This window comes from Cyphomyrmex costatus, unplaced genomic scaffold (genome assembly GCF_001594065.2).
Source record: "Cyphomyrmex costatus isolate MS0001 unplaced genomic scaffold, Ccosl1.0 scaffold26, whole genome shotgun sequence".
NCBI lineage: Eukaryota > Metazoa > Arthropoda > Insecta > Hymenoptera > Formicidae > Cyphomyrmex > Cyphomyrmex costatus.
Window position 1 is genome coordinate 1014638 of NW_017276692.1, and position 23420 is coordinate 1038057.

A 23420-nucleotide genomic window follows, 5' to 3' on the forward strand; every position below is an offset into this window, starting at 1 on the left:
AGAAAGCCTTGTGCAACTTAATATTATCGTACTATTAAACGTGAGCAACGGCTACGTTTTACATCAAAAGCCCTCGCGTTTTTAACGACATAGCTCGATAACTATGTAATAACTATTCTACCGCCGTATTTATGAAACATAATAAAATTGAAACTTTTATCACGAAGAAATTTCTTCGTTCGGCACGCAGAATCAAATTTTTATTAAACTCACTTTGAATTACTTCGGTTGGCTTACCTTGGTAACTGGCAAACTCTTATGTTAATTAAAAATATTAATTTTGCCGAAATTAAAATACAGTAGTTATTTGTAGTATTAAAGTTAATATTACGTTTTATATGTTTTAATCAATTTATATCTATGATTAATCGAGTTGCAATTTTAATATAAAAAATAAGCCCTTGTGTAATTTATTTATAAAGTATTTTAATTGACTACAAATATCTCTTGCTTTGCGGTTGTATACTCCCGTTATTTAAGTGAAAATATTTTAATGCAACTTCTCTTTAACATTTATTCTTTTTAATATTGCAAATGCAATTAAATAAATTGATTTTTATGAAATAGGTTATATGATAGAAGAATTATATTATATGAAAAAAAAATTTCACTGAAATACCTAAAAATTTAGGTAGATCTAAAGATAATCTCTCTTTTTAATCATCAAACGAATTCAGTAGAAAATTCACGCATGATAAGCAACATTGCAAAAAGCTTTGACATTTCAGAAACCAGCTTGAATTTCCTATATAATTGTTTAAATAATTCAACAAAATTATTTTCAGATTGGTATCTAATTATACATTTTTAAATACTTCAGCAAAACTATTTCGTGTAACGTTTCCGTGTAACATTTCTAATATCAAACAACTTAAATACTTAAGAAAAATGTTATATTCAAGTGAAAGATGCATTATAGAAAATGGTTCTTCTCGAGTGGTTTTTATAAAAAAAAAAAGTTCGCTTAATACGTATCTATAATCGGATCGACCACATTCTTAAGCGATGTACATTAAATCGGAAATTCCTCAGATGCACTTATCTTAGAGATGATGGACAGGCTTCCCAGAGAAATTATAACTTCCTGTCTCTTTCGTTTTCTCTTGTTCTAACTCTTTCTCTGGGAGCTCATCAATGGAAAAAGATGATTCGCAGGAGACGGAACTGACAAATGGTTGTGTTCATAATGGCGCGAAGAAAAATACTTTGAGTAGGAAGAGTCCTCTTTGCGACCTACTTCCTCGCATTTTTCTCGCTTCCCCCGTACGAGTACATTCGATTTGAATAAAACGCTTTAATTTTGCAAAACTGCACTCTGCTGCGAAGACTCTTAACTGCTGTTGCAAACAACGTGCATTCAAATCGACGGTGCCTTTGCCGTAACTTTCGTGCCGCATGTTGCAATTGCAATGAAAATGAAGACAGGAAAAAAAAACGATAACACGCCATTGCATCCTCAAGTTATGTTGCCATCCTGCGTTACCATCGTCGCGAATGTAAAATTGACGAATAATTGTTTTGTAAACTTGTGTAAATCACTTTTGCGCGCTCGCTCGCTTGCCGCAAAATTATTTAGCATGAGCGAAACTCGCGTAATTCAATACAATTCAGCGAAGGAAATTATAAGCGCACATTTCGCCGCTATTCATTTATAATGCTATGAAATTTATTAGGTCGTAATTATTGCAAACTGATTTATTAACTCCGACTATTGACGTATTAACGAATACGTCAATACGTATTATATTTACGTTTACGAATACAAGCAAAGAAATAATTTAATGCATGAAACAATGAAGATAAAAAATATTCCTTATTATGTAAAAAATGAGCAATATACGAGCAAATATTGATTACAGTGAAACGTGGCTATATATGAACGTTCTTTATACATTATGATACAATTCTTTCTCAGTAATTAAAGTGAGTTTTTAGTAACGACGAGCGTGCTCTGCCTGACGGCACGTTAAATAAAAACTGTAATATTTTCTACTCATATTATCTAACAACATTATCGTTGAAAGAAGAAACAAAGCAGATCTCATATGGACCTTACGTAATCGCATTACAACTAAACACCGATCGCGCACGGCGCGCGTGTAGAAGTAACGCCACGTTAGTTTAATCCTATAACAACCGCGGGAGGAAATTATGCCACGGGCAGTTAGTTATTTCGCCAACACTAATGACTAGTAATAACCACGGAAAAAGTCCTTTTACGGGGAGCGTAATCCCGGGTAGAGTGGACCGTGGGCGAGCGGAAAAAAGTGCAATCTCGAGAGGCGTTAATCTTACTCCGGACACCATGCGCCAGTATAGTCCAACTGGAAAAAGGACAATAACGAACGTGTCGCGTACGAGAGGATTCTTTTTAGGATGGAGTAGTGTGGGTAATTAATGTAGGCAGGGATGGATTACAAACATAAAGGACAAGCGTGAAAGCTCACGTGTCCGCGAAGGTGGACGCAACCATGGATGAGAGTATCGTCGATATTTTCTATAGGGAGAGAGGAAGAGAAGAATGTGTGTGTGTGAGAGAGAGAGAGAGAGAGAGAGAGAGGGAGACAGATTGGAGAGAAAAGAGGGAGAGTTCGAACGTCACACGGATAAACGCAGGAACTGCTGTCGCTCTGGTAACATTTCAAAGAGCCGTCGTAAACTTTGTATTGAAACGGGAACATAGAACGCAACAGGAAATGTCAGGGATGCGTATGAATGTGCAAGATATCCATGTGAAAGGGGTATTTTACAAATTTTCTGTGGTTTACAAAAGTACCTTTGGTATTCCATGCTTTATTGACTTGTGCATTAACGATTCTGCGATTTATTTTAAATTGTAAATCTTTTTCGATTGTAACGTCTACGTTTTTTTATTTAAAACAAAAGAGTTTGTAGAAATACCGGTAATCCATTCTATCCTAGTAATTTATTTTTAATTTATTTTTAATCCTTGTAATTAATTCTGTTTTTAAAATGGTATATGTGTTGTTTAAGAAACTCAAATTGAAAAGCAAAAAGAGAAAAGTAATGAATTTAGAAGAAGCTTCTCTGTCACTTCTTTCTGATGTTACTTAGGATCAAAATAATTCATTTACGAGTTAATTAGAAAGTTTGTCCAAACGATGGTGAACATTAAACAACAATAAATAACAAAGTACTAGACTTTAAATTTATTTTACACGTATTGAATATTACAATAAATCTAGGATACCTTGTATATGTAGATGATTAATAGTTCATTTAATTTATTCGCAACGATTTAATTATTACTAGATACATCACAGTAATCTCGTTTTAATATACGCTTCACATCACCCTTGATACGTCGCCATAAATTAATAATGGAAAATAATAATAGATAAAATTTATTTTCACAATCGATAGTTTGATTGATAATAATGCAATTTATATTAATTTAATGTATTATACACATCACAGAAACATAAGCATAAAATTACAAAGTAACTACGATTTTGCATAAAAAAACTTTTATTTGTTTTTCATTGTACGTTCATGTTACGAATATTATACATATAGCTCTACACTCAAATATGCGTCACGTCGCGATTAATTAGGATATAGTTCAATATTACCTGGCTGACCAACGCGCGAATATTGTTCGACATTCTTGTTCTCCATTACGAAATTCTTGTCATACCGTTGATTTGCGTTTAGAGACGGTAGAGTCGATTTCAGATAGCGGAAAATGTGACAAGTGGTTTCGCGCGTCGTGTTCTCGTATGTCATATTTTAGGGACAGAGAATCGGAATGTCGGACGAGACATGAGTTGAGTATGCATTTATGTTTCTCTCCATATTATATCGTAATTTTAGTTCACCTGAACTTGTTCATGCAGACTGATAATCGGAGATGAACATAGTTTAAAGACCAAATAGAATGAATTCATCAAAATTGCAATTACAAGTTAATATCTCAGCTACCAACATCACTTTAGCTTCTAAAAAGAGATGTTTTTACACTCGCAATTTTTAACAATTTCTCTGGAAATACGAGTCATTGAGCAGAGTGGCTGTACAAGTTGGTAATAAACTTTAGTTTTTAGCAAGTTTAATGTTAACATTCTAGATTTTCCGCTCTGCAATCTTTTTCATTGTATAGCTCTCGAGTAAAATATCATAAAATAAGCCGGTTTTTACATTAAGTTCTTTCAGAAATGTTTTTGTTTCTCGAAATAAATGGGTCTCCATGTTTTTAATGCGTTAATCAATGTAATTTTGTACAACAAAATTTCTTAATAAGTAATGAACGTATCTTTTTAATTACACACACAACAACATATACTATATGTTGACATTACTTAAGTCTGCAAAAGTTTATATTTATGGCAATGCAGTACTATTACGATGAAAATAGTAGATATCGTAAATTATTATATACAAAAGAAGAATTACATATTTAGGTAAACATGTCAAGATTGCATTATGACACAATGCAAATATAACTTGTTCAACACATACAATAATGAAAAAATATATTAATAAACGTAATTATATATTAATAAATATACATAATTAAGATTCTCTCTCTAAAGTTGATGTAGTAGATTATTTTTTCTTATATAGTACAATGAGTCGATATTTATCGATATACTGATTTATTGTATACATAATTTCTACTTATTTATTGCTATTTTTCACGGTCTTATTGGCAGACTATGCAAATTTAAATTATATTTATACGATATAATATCAATATTACACGCTGTTGTTTTATCTCTGTAACTCTTACTTTTTTTATTTAATCTTCATCAATGTAGTGTAAAACCTTGCTGCATTGCGCCACATTTGTCGACGGTTTTACTTTTCAAGATGCATTCCATTCGACTTCGTAAACTTGACTAATGTACACCTGCATTGCACTGCAGCAATAGACGTTCGCATTTATTTTTCTTCCTATCCTCGATAAAACTATCAAGTATCAGATGCATAGTTGTAGTTTGTCGAAATGTTGTGCCGTTATAATTTAGAAAAATTCGCTTTTCAATGTACAAATATTATAATTAATTGAAATCACATTAAATATCTCAATATAATTATATAGATAAACAAAGATAATAATATTCAAATTTATTCGAGCAATTTTAGAATAAATATTGTGCAAATAATTATTTTTGGCTAAATCTTTTTAGAAAACTTCGATTGATAATATAAATAAAATTCTTTAATGTAAATTTATATATGCTTTTAAAGTTACCAATTTAAGAAAGACTACAATTAATTTGATGTTTAATATATTATTTTAGTCAGCTTTTAGTGTTGAAATGTTAATTTAAATAATAATAGCAGTAATTTTTTAAGCAATATAAAGTACGATTATTAAACATTGACTGTAAAAACTTGACTTATTCAGCTGAGAAAACTGATTCTTCTTAATTAATGGCTTGTGCCTCCCTAGAGTGAGCGGAGACAATACGACGAGAAGACTGATTAGTAAGTGCTCAATGATTCTTAAATATTATTCTTGTCTTTAGTTCTTCGCTGAATCTAAGTGTAGAACAAATCATAAAGAATCACTGAACGCTCACTGATCAGTTTGCTCTGTTGAGAACGCATATTTCAATAGAGAATCTCAAGAAGGTGTAATCGGAGTTCTAGAAATTCACTGTACGCAAGTGACGAATACCCATCGTTTACTATCTGAGTGCAGATGCGAAATACGTTCGCATTCCATTCGAGGCAAGGGCTTTTAGTTTGCATGCTATAGCACGAGTCTTCGATGGCGCACTGAGCGGAAAGTAAGGAGGGTGAGTGCGCAAGTATGCATTTTATAAGGATCGTATAGTGGTGACATAAATAAATAAGGGTTCTAACCGTGACACTTCGTTATAAGCCAATCCTTCACCTAGAAAATTCTGCTATAAAGAATTTTTAACAAAAAATATGTTTCTTAATTTATTTGTTATTATAAAATATTAAAGTTGATATATATCCTTTCATATTTAAAAATAATTAATATATATAAATAATATTTCACAACGCGAGAGAACCTTTCGGAGAAAAATACAGCATATGTAGAATAATAAATAAAATCAATACCGTCAAAATGAATTTTTTAAAATACCCGTTGCGAAATATTATATCAAGGAGATTTTACAAAAGCAAGAATGATTAATATATCTGACGAGAGGTGTGTCCAACAAATTACGAGCAAATTGCGAGACTTGAAGGATCGTTACGCATCCCTTCCGTTAATCTTTACCATAACGTAGCTACAGAACGGTAAGGATCTGAGGGTTGTAAGGTAGTCGAGACTAGGTGTCCTAACCGAGTGAATACGTTCATTTGACTTACGTCAAAATTACGCTTGTTATCACTATAAGGACAATTATGTCTATTAGCAGGAAATTAAGCGATCTATACAGCTGGGCTTTAGTGCACTTTAGTGCCTAATATAGTCTTGTCATATTTGATGGAGCAACAGAGAAAATGTCAAGAGAACATTGTAAATTATTTTCTGTGTAGCTGCAAACGCGAATTGTTCTATGAAAAAACAAGGAAATTCAATGATGCTGAGGTTACAAACAAATTGTCACAACTATAATTACGTTTGATAATTTTGTCTCATGAGTGTAATTGATATTTCATTAATAATAAACCTACACTTCTTATTTACGTTAGTAATTATTCGTCAGCTACTACGTCACAGAATTTATTACGTTATATGTTAGAATCTAATTCAATGCCTAGTATATTATTTCCTCGTGTCGCCTACGGAGTCAAGATAAAATTAACATTACCATCCAGCCGCCGCGCCGCTTTCAATTGCAGTAAATAAACGCGCAGATTGGGGCCTGCAATTTGTGCAGCTGGCATTCGCATAACCGCCCTGCAAAACCGCTCATTACCTCTGGTATACAAGATTCGAATGCATACCCCAGCAGCACGCGTGTAACTCTCTGTCTCACTTAGCCAATCAGAAAATTCTACGTAGCCAATTACCCCGAATTCCGGTTAGTCTCAAATTCGCTCCCGGCCTCAGGAATTGCATCTATAGCCGGAATTCATCGATACCTCGCATATAACGCGGCTCACGTACACACCCGCGTACACCCGCAAACGCCGTAGAGCAATGCCGATCCGTGGCTGCGACGCGTGGACGCGACAGCGGAGGATTCGCCGACACGATCGTGGGGAGAGATCAATTTTAGCCGGGTGATATTTGTTTATATCGCGTATCCTACGAACCCGTTTAAAGCAACGGCTAGAGGTAAGCGCGTGACGTCCACGAAGTTTCATGCTCGAACGGGCGGTCGCGTTACGCTCCAACGCGCGATGCGATACACGCGACAACGCCTTCCCGCGTGCATACACGTGCCCGCGCGCGAGCGAACGAGCGCGTGCACCGACCGACGACACTTTGCGCATAGCCGTTCTTTTTTCTTCTATCCCTCGACGCTCCAGAAGCGCCTCAACTCGAGGGGAACGCGAGAACTTTTATTCGGAACGCGATCACGGTTGCTACCTTTCGACTAAGTATTCTAATGAAGTTCGGAGATTCTCTTGTCGGAGATCGATACACGGAAAGAACGATTTTGCAGGAGTATCTAACTAAAATTTACCTATATACAAATCTGAAAATAAATCCAATCGTTGGACCATAAAAATAATTACGTAGGAATTTAAACATGATGAACAATATGCTGCAAAACATTTTAACATTCTAGCAATCAGTTTAAGCGTCTACATAATTATTTTGATGCTCCGACAAAAGAGAATGTTAAAAAAGGGCTGATTTTTGCACTAAAAAGGTGTAAATAAAAGAAATAGCTCTCTGGTAGATTTTGATTTTCTGGATATGATAAAATTATTTAAAAGTTTGTACTCGTAGCGTTTAAAAATTGAGGAACACTTTAAAAATTAAACCCGAACATTTATCTAAATTTCAATGAACTTGTTCTTAATTTTCTCAACTCAATTTTCGAGAGTTGTTCCCAAACTCCATGAACTTTTTAATACTTCATCGTATCTACAGGTCTTTTTAACATCTCCCTTCATCGTATCTACAGGCCTTTTTAACATCTTTCTTCATTTCAGATTTGTATCTAGCTAAATTTTTAGACACTTTGTTGAAACCGTTTTTTACGTGTAGCTATCGAAACTACTGAAATTGAAACGTTCTTCAGCGTGCATTTAAAGAGACATAAAAAGACATTAAAATTTTGAGCGGTTAGTCGGAGATTCAATCAAAAAGTCGGAAATTTTAGACGAAAACTGGAGAGTGATAACTATCAGCATGACGCGCTCGCCGAACCTTAAGAAAGGAACACAGTTCTTGAGAGTTAAAAGAACTATTTCTCAGTAAAATTCAAATCTGTGACAGCTGTGGCAACGGTTACAATATTACAATAATGAATTCTGTTAAATGTATTATAAGAAAATTTATCATTCATCTCTTTCTCATTTACGTTATAAATACTAAGCGAAAATTAAATAAAAACTTGCGGAATAGATTAAAGATAATATTGTATAATGGCGTTTAAATATTCTCAGTCATACTTCATCGCTTAATTCTTGCATATTATAGTCTTTTCTTTTCGTTTTTAATATTTCTCCTCGGCAAAGTTAGATGGGGCTAAAGAGTACACGTCGGAAAACTATTGCCGCCTTGACAAGCGCGAGAGATCGGGACAGCGAGGTGGTTGGTAGTCATGGAGGTCGTAGAACGAGAGAGGTTGAAAATTATGACAGGTACGTGCGACACGGAAGGACGTATCTCTGTCATTATAGAGCGCAAGATGCCGCGGGCGAAAACGAACGAAATGGGGCGAAAGAGGCGGACGCGACGGGCTCGATGCACAGCTCGTGCGCGCGACGTCGAGGGCTTCGTCATCATCGTCGTAGTCGTCGTTGTCGTCGCCGGGTCGCCACCGAGCTCAGTGATTTATGGCGGAATGGCTACGAACCCCTTTCTTCCACGAGCGGCTTTTCTCGCCAGTTCGCGGCGAGTCTCACTCCGAGAGTCGTTGACGAATTTTACACCGGCTTGTTACTTACGTCCGAGCACCCCGTTCAACGAGCCCGCGATTTATCTCGACGCCGCGCTGTGCGTGAAAGGCGAGTAGTAGACGATGTTATTTGCGCGCCTGCCTAAAACATCGACCTGTACTACTGCGAGGCAGGGTGAATTTTGAAACTATGAGAGTTGTATGAGAGAAGAAGTTTCCCTCGAACCCCACATTTTCGTTTAACTTTAATCCAACTCGTTCTTTGTTCTTTTACCAAAGTGGGACTAAGGAAAGAATAAATTAACCTGGGGTAAAGTCAACTAACTTAATGAAATTATCCGTACTACGCGATGCCAAAGGAAATGACTTAAATAAAATTGAATTGCGAAAATGTGCGATTTCTAAGAATAATTAAATAATTATTTATTTTAAATAATTATTGTTTGTCTAATGTTACATATAATTCATTTAAGGAAATTGGAGCATCAGATTGTTCAAAATTTTTAACTATTTTTGATAACGAACTGAATATATAAAAATTAAATTTTGAACGATATATATATATATATTTATACAATAGATAAAGAACAAAAAATAAATTATTTATTGACAAAACACTTATATAAATATACACATATATATATATATGTATGTGTATATCTATTGAAATATATATATTAAATTCTATCTTGAAATATACATTCTATTTCTTTTTCGAAGTCGTCATTTTATAGTGATATCTCTGCTCTCAAATCACGGCGAATTTTAGCTAAAAATTTTCAAGAGGCTTGCCGCTATCGAATGAACTACAGATAACCTTGTTGAAATATTTTATTTCGAGAATATATGAAATATTTTATTCCAAAAAAACATTAATTTCTTTAGTGTAAAAAACTGAAAAATTGAGTTTTTGTTAATCAATCTGCATAAATAACTGCTGTTTTGTTAATTTTTATTTAATCTGCTTTTTAGAAATTTATACCATTGCGACAAGTTTTTTGGAGATTTCTAGCTAAAATTCACTGTGATCATCCGACCACTGAAAGTTGAAATATCAGTGCATCAACGAAATTGCAAATAGTTACGTGAATTTGAAAAATGTAATAATTCACATTTGAGCTTTTGATCCTTTTTTTCGTTTTATGCGCAAACAAAGATGTTGAACTTGATCAAAAGTACATTTGATTCTCTTTCTCTTCTAATTCTCATTTGGAAAGTTTACTTCGTGAGCTTATTTCATCATAAGCGGTGAGATTAATGGGACTTTGATGACACGTAAGAGTAACTAATCGAAGCTGTCACGCGAGCTATTTTGATATTAATATATACGACCTAAAGCACCATTTGAATGCTACTAATTAAGGCCGCTTGGATGCTTAAATATAATTAACGCTACATTTAAGATGTTATCCGCGATTTTGATTGATCTTATACTGCTTTGTATGTATTTTTATCACGTTCGCATGATGATACAAAAAATTTCTTTTCTCTCGAATGCGAGAAATGAATAGACGAATTTTGTCAAATTAAGACATTTACACGAATAAGTTAAGTAATTTTACTCGCTAATGACGTGTAATCGAAAGCACAAATACAATATATTTTTTCACAGTGTTCTTTAAAATTTTGTTGAAAATTTGAATTCGAATCTAACCTCAACAAAATGCAAATCCTATTAATCATTCCATCGTGGATATTCTTTGAAATAGTTCAAAACAGCATTCACATGAACATTCCATTACAGTTATACCATTGCACGTTCCTAAAATACTAGCTTTCGGGAAAATCAACGAAAGAGAATCGCCCTTAGGAATCTAATTCACTTCGAAAGCTTTAACTTGGATGCCCGCGCAGGAAAATCGCACAGTCGCGCTCTTAATCTTGTGAATGGTTTTCCTCGCGTTGTGTGCGTTCCTCATAGGGCGAGCAGCTACCATGAGTCGTCGAAACGTACGCTCCGTCGAATTTCACAGCACTCATCCTGTACCGTTACTTACATGCACGTACTTGAACGAGTTAGTGATTTATTTCCGTGCCGCGCGCGCGGAAGGAAAGCAGGAACATTATGTGCTCGCGAGTTTGATATTTCCTGATAAAATTACTCTACAATGTATAACAAGAAAAAGAATTTTCTTCATATTTTATGTACTTAATTATGAGGGGCGGAAATTATTCGCATCGACTATATACGTATAATAAAATTATATAAATTCTGCTAGCTCTTCTTAAAGAAATCTTTTTATGAATATATCTTATAAGTATCCTATTTGATATAATATATATTTTATGAATATATCTTATATAAAATTCATTACATCAATTTTAATTTGGCAAAAAGTCACTTAAATTATTATACATTTGGTTTATAAGGGATACTTTTATGAGATTTTTCTATGTTCATATTTTAGAATAGTATGATGTCTTTTATTTTATTTTTAAAGCCGCTTATAGTTTGCAAAGAGTATTAAGTATTATATCACAGATAATTCATGTTGCTTGAAAGCTTGCGATACAATTTAAAACATAAGATTTTGAAAGCTATATTTGTTTTAACGATGCTTTTAAGCAGTGTAAGTTATTTAAAATATAATCACATAAAGAATTTGTGTGTAACACCAGGCGGAATGTTTAAAATATTTATAATTATATAAATATATGTGTAGAATGTACATTTTTTTTCTTTTAACGTTATAATTTAATATAAATAAGTAAAGTAAATATATATATCGTTTCTTTTGTTACATAACTTCAAAAGACTGGATAAAATTAACTATAAGTAAAAGTTATGTTTCAATCATCTTTGTTACAACACGTAACAATAACGCTAGAAATAAATATAATGAATCATCAAGAATAGAAAGTTTAATCGATACAAGCTGCTTCGCAACAAAAGATTAATAAAGTTGAAGCTAACTGAAATGTTCGTGTAAATTTAAACAATCACGCAATGGTCTATTTCTCGATATCAACTACATGTTTGCGAATCACGTGCGTTAAGCACGTCAGAGAAAAGCTGTTAATTAACAATTTTGCTAAGTAATTTATGACTTATATAAAATGACCTGAGAACTTTAATTTATAATAAAGGAAAGGACTTGCTAACAAGAAAAGACATGTTGATAAGTTAATAGCTTAAATGATAAATTAGTCAAAAGTACTGCAATTACCAAGTAATCTGCACAGCAATTGATTGACGATACAATAAATCTTTTATATACATCGACTTTTAATTAAGACATTATTAGAATAAAATTCAATTGTGGTTGGGTATATAATAGACTTGGTTTATTATTTTTATTCTTCAAATTTAATTTATTATCTGCAATATTATTAATAAATATTAATAATTATATTTATAGTATTTATATTATTTTCTTGTAGTACACAATAACTACTTACAATATTTCAAAGCATATCTTTTAGCAAAAGTGAGATTTAATAATTATAGGTGTGTACGCGTTGCGAGAATTTTTGTACATGCATTTTCGTAGAGATATTTATTCAGTTACAGCTATTCATTTCCAGGTACTTGAGCATCAATTTAGCTCGTCATGTATTACTATATGTACAATTCTTCGATTGCATTGGAGTGCAAGGAAAAATAGAAATATTTTCTATTGTTCATAAAAAAATATACGATAAAATTGTAAATCCATTCTATAAATTTTTTCCCTATCAAAATTTTATTATTTCCTCGAATTCTATTTTCGATGATAGATAGGTATCAATCCTTCCTACAGTACAATCGAAAAATTTGAAATATGCAAAAAATTCTTAGTACATAATACATATGATTTAATCATATTCTGCATATTTCTTTTCTTTAAAAAACTAGGAGCACATCGTGTAATTAGTTACAACATTTATATATATACAATTTTTTGTAGTACACAATTTTACAAATACTTTCTAAAAATGTTAAAGTATATGTAGGAATCACTTAATAATTTTTGCATAATTGTTAAACTGATGAAGATTATCCCAGAACATGGGTAACCTACCGTGAATAGTAAAGGAAACTCATCGTATATGTACAAAGTTAATTAAATCCCTGCAAAATGAGAACGTTCAGTGGCATCAGTGGATCGAATAAAACATATGTAGCGTGCCTTTGAGGTTCAAGAGCCAAGGTTAGTCGACAAGTAAGAGACAATCAAATGCTTTATCAAGGACGAGTGTTCTTCCGGCGTTGCTCTTTCGGTCAGGAGCAACTATTTCCAGAAGAAAAGTGACCATTCCGTGCTACGATCATTAATATTCATGCTTGCAGCACTCTCGCCGGCGCGGCGGTGTGTGTAACCAGCACGAATTAAAATCAGGCTGGCACAGCTAAATAATAAGCATGCATGCGATGAAGTGATCCGCGATATTAACATAGACCTTGCCCTAGCGATCTTGCCGTGCTTGTTCCAGTCGATGAGACAACCAGAGTGCTGGGGCCACCCACGATCCGAGCGGGCGAGCGCGGTCGAAGGGGAGACGTCGTTCGAAATTACTCGCGGTCACGCCAGCACCCCTCGACAAAACCCAGAAGCACCCTACGCTCGTGCCCTTCTCTTCTCTAATCGTTCGGAGTAGTAGCACGCACGTGCTCTGCCGAAATTGCGATATTCCTACATGCCACAGTTCTCGTTTCGATCGACATCTCTCAGCGATGCATCTTCACGTTCACCCCGTATGTTAATGGAAGAAAGATTACGATAGTGTAAGTAGTGATTAGGGAATTATTTTGAAGAGGAATTTATCGCGAGACTCCTTATCTTTTGTTTGAAACAACAGCTCTGTATATTATATACTGCTCTATATTTCTTATTTCGTGTTAATTTTAATAGTAACTTATAATATAAAAATAATGTTATATACTTTTATGAAAAAAGAATTGATGACATTAATACGGAAAGTCATTCGATACATTTTACAATTTTATTATACATATAAAAGAATTAATAATTAGCAAGAATTTACCTTGTGTAAAATATCATGAATAATGTAAAGATCTCATTTTACTTCGAATAGTGAAACGTATAATGAAGTTGTATCGAATTCCCGATGTTACGTAAATAATCGAACCTGCAAATCTCATCTTGATTCAGCCTTTTCTTTAACCAACGCATAAAAAAATTTAATGGACCTTTGTGTAATGGAAATGCAACGCGTTAGATGCATGGCTTATTACTCTTACCGTCTTTTGTAGCGCGCGCGTTTCTCACCTCCTTATTGTTACGTGAAGTAACCGGATTATACTAAAACGAATCAGTTCGTACCACAGTAAAGGTACGTTCTTTATTTCTCCTTGCATTCGAATAGGATCGAAACACTATACGGAAATACATGACGGGCTAAATTTGCATGCTCAAGTGCTTGGAAATTAATGGCCATGACTGAAGGAATTTCTCTCCGAAAATATACGGTGTGTTTCTAAAATCCTTAAGTTTTGAAGTGTATTATCTAATTTTATCTTTACTTAACAAAAATTATCAATGTTTCATTTAATATTTGAATTCAATGTTTAATACAATAAAAGAAAAGTTTACCGATTAAATAGAGAGAAAAATAAATAACAATATCTTCTGTATTTATTTTTTTTTTAGGTTAAAATTTATTTTAATAACATTTTATTCAATTTGAGATATAGTTACAAATTATTTATATTATTTAAAATCATTAATATTTTTGAACATAGCAGTTACTGCTTTAGTTTTGAATGAATAATGTTTTTAAATATATATAAAGTAAAAAAATTGTTCTTAATATCCTTTCTGACAGATTAATGTAATGACTCTCTCGAGATCTTTTCAGACTGTATGTCATTATGATAAAAACTATTTTTAAGTTTTTAAGCTCTTCAGTATTTGTTCCACAAGCTTATAACTAGAAATTCTAAAAAAAATATTGTGTTGATATTCATTGCGTTGAGTGTAGAAAAATGTTGTAATAAGAATTTTGTATTTCTTGCATTTTAATATTTTCATTAGTAATCCATTAATAAATTCAAGTTAAATATTACTGCTAAAAATATTCAAAATATTAAAATTATAACTCGAATATATATTTTTTGTTTTATTATTTGGTACTACATGATAATTCTGTTAATAATGGTATCGTAAAATATCTTTTAACACAATTATTTTCGTGGAACCGAAATTTATATGTCCAAAAATATCAAACAGATACAGGAAAAATACATATTACTCATTTACATATTTATTATGTAAATGCTAAGAAAAATTCATTCATACAATATTTCCTATATAATAATACAGTTACAATAAATTTACACAAATCTTTTATAACCTAATTTAGAAGTTGTTATTAAATATTATATATATGACGACTAAAGTTTTGAAAGTAATGGAAATTTTGGAAAACGTTAATGATGTTTGTCTTACCAACTTCAATTTTATTTTACCAGTCAAAATTAAATTTATTTTGTTTATTTATACCATACGTACCTTGGGTATGATTTCAATATAGAAAACGATTTCATCATTTGTCCTATCAAAACAGAAATGGAGCGCACTTTAATCTATATCTCGTTTGAAAACGGTGAAAATTTCCTGCTGAAATATGCTGATCGAGCTTTAAATTTTGTGTGCTTAAATGACTGAAAGCAAATTGGTGAGAATGGATGAATATCAAGCCGTATAAATTCTTGCAGAGATATGAAGTTACTCGTCGCGAAAAATCAGATTTTTGCTCGTGACGTTTGCAATAACGAATACATAAAGCCCGTCTGTGCGCAAAATTACCGTGACGTCATAGTTTCGTTATTTCTGACCGATATTTGTACATGAAAATATGTTACGTCGATGTACATATAATTTTGCGATTGCGGAGATTCTTTTTTCTGTTGTTGTAAGCGATATTATAAATATTATTGATATCATTTAATGATAAATGGAGAAGTATATTTTGTCTTGTTAGCAAATATCCTCTATCTCAACCTCTACAAATACCATTAACAACCTGTTATAAAAAATAAATAAAAAAAGCATTGTTTAGAATAATAGAAATGAGATACAATATTGATTACTGTACGAAAAAATATAATTATTTTAAATTTCAAAATAGATTAATTTATTGTTGGTTGTATGTTTTCAATTTTAATGTGGAACATTTTCCGGAAATTTATCTAAATTCGTAATTGTGTGGAAACAAGTTCTCTCTTTATGAAAAATAATAAGTTTTTCGAGAAATACGTAAATGTGTCGCTAAATGCATTTGCATACGCAATGCGCGTTTACCTTTTTCACGACGAGAGATATTCATCATTTTATGTGGAATACCGGTGGTGAAGCCCAACTCCCATGAACGCTAACTTCTTTGCGTCGTTGACAGAACCGCGCAATTTGCACGTCGCGCTCGTTAGCGCAAAGAGTAACCGCGATATTCAGGAAACTGCTGTAAAAACAGCGTCGACGCTATAAAATATTGAGTCAGGTGTGCGCGATCGCGAAATAAAAATAAATACGAGGAAACTTCGTGTCGATGGGGATGCCTGCGATTCTGTCAGTTCTGCAACAATGGCGGGAACGTGAGTTCCCGGCGCTATCAGCTGGAAACTGGTAACGGGCTTGCTCGCTAAGAACGCGAGTATCTTGCGGAATTCGGGGCATAAACGCGTTGCGCGCGAGCGTCGCTATTTTTCACATTATATAGAGAACGGAGACTTGCGACATTACGCGAAAGCCGTAAAAAAAGTAACGCCACTCGGTAAGAAAGATAACGGGAGGAGTTATTAAGGCTGTGGATTTAACAAGAATACGACATACCTTGCATATGAAAGCTTCTTTTTCTTGAATTTAATAGATACAACAGAATTGTAACGGCAAAATAATATTAAAACAAATATTACTGCAATTGAGAAAAAAAATTTAAATATTGAATTTTTCGAAACGTTCTTTCAAGATACTCGATATACTTATGTAAAATAAAAATATATAAAATGCAAAATGCAATTAAAAAGATAAATTTATATATAAATTATACATGTCATTACTGTTTAGACAAGAGATTTATTGAGTTAAATTATTTATTAATAAAATAAAATAATGCTGAAACTTCCGTGGTATGAATAACTTAAGATTTTTTGATCTCTCTATAATGTAATTATCTTTACAACTTTAATATATAACATCTTTTAGAACGGATCCCCTTTTAGGAAAGAAATACCAATTAAACTTTCTTTTCTCATATTCCGTATGACAAGATTGTTTAAGCACAGAGAATCACAACTTACGACTTAACTGCGCGAAATATCATCGCGGAAGCAACTGAAGGAATTCAAAGTGCAAACACGCGCTGAAAGCAACCATTTTTCACTCATCGTTAAAGGGAGAGTGACACTGCCACACTGAGCACACTGCGAAGAGCGTAAAGTGCCCCGAACCAACAACGACACTTTCGTGGGGCATATATGCCGTGCTAGTAAATCGTTTAATACGAGACTTGCCCGGAACGACCATTTAAGCGGTCGAAGGACGATCCTAGCACGTTCCTCCGTGTTTGCACTTAGGCGAAGCTGCACCTTGATTTTATCATACCGATGTAATCTGGCGCGGTGCTAGTCGCCATTCGGCTGGATGTCAAGGATACGAGAGCGGGAAATGGGATTATTTAAGGTGCAATTAAAACGGGACACTCATCTTGCCGTTCGTTGCAAAATTAATGAGAGATCTCCACCCAGACCATTAGAAATTTATTGATTACGGTCGTGAACTTTCTCTAAATACAGCATCCTGTTATATTACATGGGTCTTTGTTAATTTTGTGAAACTTGTTGTTACAGTACTAACTCAATCCCGAAACCAGCAAATTATTTGGTCGAAGTCATTATTTAACTTTGTACAGTGACATGAGATGCTTATTGAGTGAGCGAAACTCTATCAACGTAGAAGTTGCATAATATTCTATTGGATCAAATGTAATAACTAAACTGTGTAAAATTCTAAAATTTTATTGTGAAGTAAAATTTTTAGTAAATCTAAATTAAACAAAATTCAAAAGATAAAGGCTTAATAGATCAGGAGTATAAAAATCTAGGCTGGATATTGTATATGTAGACAATTTTATAAATTCGTATTTTATAATAATAACATAAAGATATTTCAATTTTCTGTTACGTCATTCTTTTAAATTAAAAAGGTTAATTTCACATTAAATAAAATTTAATTACATTTCTGTCGCTTACATGTTACTAGCTTGCTAATTTCATTCTTTTGAATTGATTGTCTCCACAGTCTTCATGCAATTGGTATCATAATTTTTCTTGTCCACATCGCAAATAACCGTCCCATCAAAGAAGCTGCATCGATGTCATACACATATTGTTTATTTAACAGAATTATAACTACAAAGAAACGAATTTTCTCTTGATTGATAATCATGGTTTATTTAGAAAAGACAGAAATCGTAAATTTTGTATCTTAACTTTTTAAATTTTAATTTTATCACCAATTAATAGTCGATGAAAGAAAATTTTAAGCGCTGACAAAAATTTAAAATGTAATAAAATTTTGTTTAATGTGAAATTAATTTTTTAAATTTTAATTTAATGAACTGAAGGCGATCTAATAGGAAGGTCGAAAATATGTTTATGTATTATCATTGTAGAATTGACCTGTGCAGTAATCTACATATCCGAGTTGACCGTCCTCGATACTTTAATTGTTAAATATTTTAACTAAAAGTGTTCAAAATATCGATTTGTTACGGAATGTGCCAACAATCTATCGACTGAGACTATAGTTAAATTTAGTTTGCTTGTAGTTTGGGTTTAGCGTGAAATTGGTCCTTAAAATTGTTTTTATAATAACTTTTTTTACCAAAAGTGTACGAACGAAAATTTTAAATGTGCATACATATGCAAACGATTGGCAATTGAATGAACTATAGATAGTTAATTTTGTCAGAAGTTGGGAGGCCACACGAATGTAGAAAATGAATTTATTAAAATTAGTAATGATTAAGAAGGGCGTCGTAGCCCTTTTTATTGTTATTACTTATTTTATTATTGTTGAGTCATAATATTATTTTTGTTTTGATTTATTAAGTTGTTTACACATAAAACATTCAGCGTAGATTTTCTTGCTCATGATCTATTATTATTTATTTAACAGAATCATCAAAGCATAAGGAATAATACACTCACATATTCCGCACCGCAGTGCAGAAAACAAATTTTGCTTCGGGTTTTTTTTAGCAATTTATCTTCGTCGACAATTCCACCAAAAATACACACGCGCGCGCGCACAATCACGATGAAGTTGCGTGCCGCGCAGGAAATGTAGGACGCGTCCAGACACGCTCTGAAAACTGCATTGACGAGCGTTCGTACGCGGTGTTATGGACGTAGTCTTTAATTGACCGATCGCACTTTTGTCTCGTTCAATCCGGTGGGCGTGTATTTCCGAAATCGAGATCGTAGACCGAGGTCGGGTTAGCTGACCCGTTTATGAGACCACGCATCGGGATTTTCTATTTTTAGAAAATTGCCATTTATCTTCTCCGCGCAGCATGCATTCCCGCTTCTTCCTTGTTTCAGTTCCACGTTTGTAGAGACATGCATCGGGAACGAAACGCATCTTCCACCGCTGACGAGTTTAAAATAAGATCACGTGTAGACGTGCGATGTAATCTATCCGAAACGTGCCGGGATAAGCAAATAGCCTGCTAACGATTGAAACGAAAGTCTGGCGCAATTCTGAATCGTGTGTTCTATCCTAGAATTAAAATGCCAACACAATATTGCGAATACAAAAGCACATTGTGATCTTAGATGATAAATAATTTAACCATTTCTTCTTTATTTCTTTATTATTTTTATCTGAATATAATGTAATGAATTTCTTAAAAAATTTAATTATAACTTGCGCCCTTTAAATACAATTTTAATTTTATCAAACAAGTCTTTTGAATATTTTGATTAATATTACATTTAATTCTATAGTCATTGATTTATTGCCAATATATGGATCCAAACTCTATGCATGTTTCTACGTTTACATTATACGTGTATTGATCTTTTGTCGTTTGCTTTAAATATTTACACATTTAATTACATCGCACCTCTGTTTGCGTTTAGCTCGCAACAGACCTTTAACCTTTCAAACTGATTTTGTAATCAATTTTTTATTTTTATATTCAATTTTATTGCTCTGTATTTAACTTCCTCTTGCCCATTTTATTCTTTCGATCTCATATTTCCACCTTTATGGTTGTTTTTATTTATATTGCGCCTTTATTTTCTCGGATGTGTTAATTAACTTCTTTCACTTAGCTTTGTTTGTTTATTGCAATGCCAGAAGGCAGAAGAATGGACGTACTTTTTGCACATTATGATAGAGTCGGAGAAAACCGTTTCCGACTACTATAAGTTTGATAGACATGGCTAAATGGTATTTAGCTTTGACATCATCTTCATAATTGCAGCTATTTCAACGCCGTCGCCGCAGCGTGTATTTAATTGGTGATTAAACTGAATGCATGAAAGTCCATTGGGTAAATTCAATGCAGATGATTCGCAGCGTTATAACATTCTCATACTCGACGCCTTGATTATTATAAATAACCTCTCCCCTCCTTTTATCGCATTATGCATTATCACCACGCGACATCGTAACTAGCAATATCTCACTCTCTAACGTGACTTGAAGTTTCATTTTCATCTTACAATTTATAGCTTTTGGAACAGTTTGAAATTTATATATCTGTATATGTTCGTTTCTTTCTTTTGTGGAATTTACGTCCTCTATGATTTCATATAATAGCATTTATTTTACCTTTTGTTGCTGAAACTATTTGTTGCTCTTTAATTGAGGTTTTATTATTAATTTATTGAGCTATAAATTAACAATGTAGTTAATTTAACCAGAACTTTACTGTATTTAAAATACATTAGTTATAATAATACAATTCCATAATAAGTATATTTCAAATACAATTTCAATCAACCCCAATAATTGTCTTTTAAAATTTATTTACTTATTTATTAAATAAATGATTTATTTAACAATTAATTAATTTTTACTTTCGCATTGGCTCTAAATAATGTACATTACTATATTTGATATTTTATTTGATAAGTGTATATGCAAAGATGGTATTTTTATTGATGTTAAAAGTTATATTTATGTAAATGCGAGGATTGTAAGGAATAAATTTTCAACACTTGAATTCTCCCTTGTATGAAATGCATTATATGCAGTGTCAATATTTTCAATGGTTACAGTTAGTGAATTCAACTGTATTAGCTAACACGCTTGTATAACCAACAAATTGGTCTGCCACAATGATCCATAGAATCAAATAGCTTCAATAAACTTTTGATTTAGTTTCCATTCGGATTGTATTCCTACATAACTCGAAATCATCGCGTTAGAACTGCAGGTAGAAGTTAAAATTTCAATACTCTCAGCAAATTTGTATCTTATTGTTTCGATTTTTGAAGATTTATTTTTTCTTTTGATTAACGGAAAAAATAATCTCATTTTTTTTTAGTCGACACCTCAGTGTTAGCGAGATCAAAGTGTTTAAAAGTGAACGCTACTCAATTTCCTTTTCTCGTGTACTTTGAAGGTGAGGGCGGTAATTGAGTGCATGCAAACGCTGTGTAACGTATAGCGTCTAATTAGCAGCTAAACTCGCGATCGATGCTAGACTCCGCCCCTCCGTAGTTTTCAACTTATTTACAAATTATGCAACGATCTATAATTAGCAATATTAATTTCATCTATTGCGTTAACGAAAAAAAATTGCTCTGAATGATAAAGCCTTTAAGTTCCGTTCGAACGTCTTACATGATTAATTATGACAGAAATATCGCTCTAAAATTTTTACTCATATCAGCTGAACGATAAATGGATTATATACGTGCGTTATATATATCTGTAGAACTATACACTTCGTGTTCGTGTAATTAGAACGCGATAATCAGCAAAGTAACATTTCCTAGCTGTGCAACAATGAAATAAGCGCCAATTTAACGATTATATGTCTTTCTTTTAGTACATATATAGATACGTTATATTGTATCTAGAATGAATTATTCTTTTTGGAAAACATCGAGTAATAAGATATCTTGAGATATATGAAAAAACAGCGATGTTTGAGAAGAATGTAATTCCCATAGAGTACAGATCATTCCAGCAATATGGTATTAACATTACAAGCTGTTCCAGCGAAACGTAATATTGCTGTGTGTTTCTGTGCTGTATAGGTCTCTTTGTGTAATAACATTTTCTACCAAGTATATTTATTTGTTAGCTATTTTTAATGTTGAAGTATAATAAAGTGAAGACAGAATGTTACTTCGCGTTATTGTCGCAAAAACTTACCAGTACGTAGACCGCGAACGGCATAACAAGCACCGCTACGAGGAGATCGGCGACCGCCAAACTGACGATAAAGTAGTTAGTGACAGTCTGCAGCGCCCGCTCTCTCACTACCGCTAGGATGACGAGCACGTTACCGAAGAGCGTCAAACACGGCACGATCACGAGTATCAGAGCCCACCAACTGTTCGCGTCAGACTTCTCGTCGACGCCGGCAGTCTCGGGACACTCGCTCGGTCTAACGGCACCCCCGGCGACTATCGACGATGTGCAATTGATGCTACTGAGATTCAAACCCGCGTCGCCGTCGTAGTAGGCCGTCAGGTTCACAAGAACGCTGTAGTTCAGTCGATTGATGTAATCACTCAGGTCGTCGAAGGCGAAGAGATCGGACACGCTACCGGTATAGTTGTCAACGCTCGTGGAGTACGACGACGTGGAGTCTGCGAGCGACGAGGAGGCGGACAAGGTCGAGACAGCGGCGGTCGTCGAGTCATTGAACCAACCAGACACGTCGCCATCGATATCGCTGTTATTCCCCGCAAGGGCATCACCCAGAAAGTCCGCCATCTTCTCCTCTTGCACAGCCGTGGCGACAACATCGATGGCGTTTGTAGCCACCTCTCCTCCAGGCGGCTCGTCCAGGTGCCGACGCTCGCGAATCAGCGAAAGGTTTCGAAGGACCGACCTAACGAACGATTCATTCGCTCTTGCCTCCATCACGGTCGATCTCCGCGATCAAACCTTACCACCTCAGCAGCCAGGCACTGATACCAATCACGAGATCTTCGAACGTCTCGCCCGAGATTTCATCTTTCGGCCTATGTTCGGCATTTCCAGGTTGACTTATCTTCCGGGCTACGGTCACGTTTTCTGTCCCCTTCCTTTTTTTCTTCCACTCTGCCGTCTCTCCTTTCTCTTCTGGATTCTTTTTCTTCGTCTAGGTAGCAAGTACGATAAGACTTCTTGATCCTCTTTGCGAGCAAGAAGAGGTACTGTTTCTAGCTGGCCCTTTGGCCGCTCGCACAGTTTTCCTGGATCCCCAGCTTAGACGCGTATCAGTTGAATCCTTCCTCCAGGATTCCTGTAATGGAGGAAAGGTTGGTGGTCACTATCAGCGCTT

The 23420-nt window shown here is 33.9% G+C and overlaps 1 pseudogene; it reads right to left on the reverse strand.

The window, feature by feature from the left end:
* Positions 1–14122: 14122 nt before the first annotated feature.
* Positions 14123–23017, reverse strand: LOC108774530 (tyramine/octopamine receptor-like; annotated as a pseudogene).
* Positions 23018–23420: the final 403 nt, after the last annotated feature.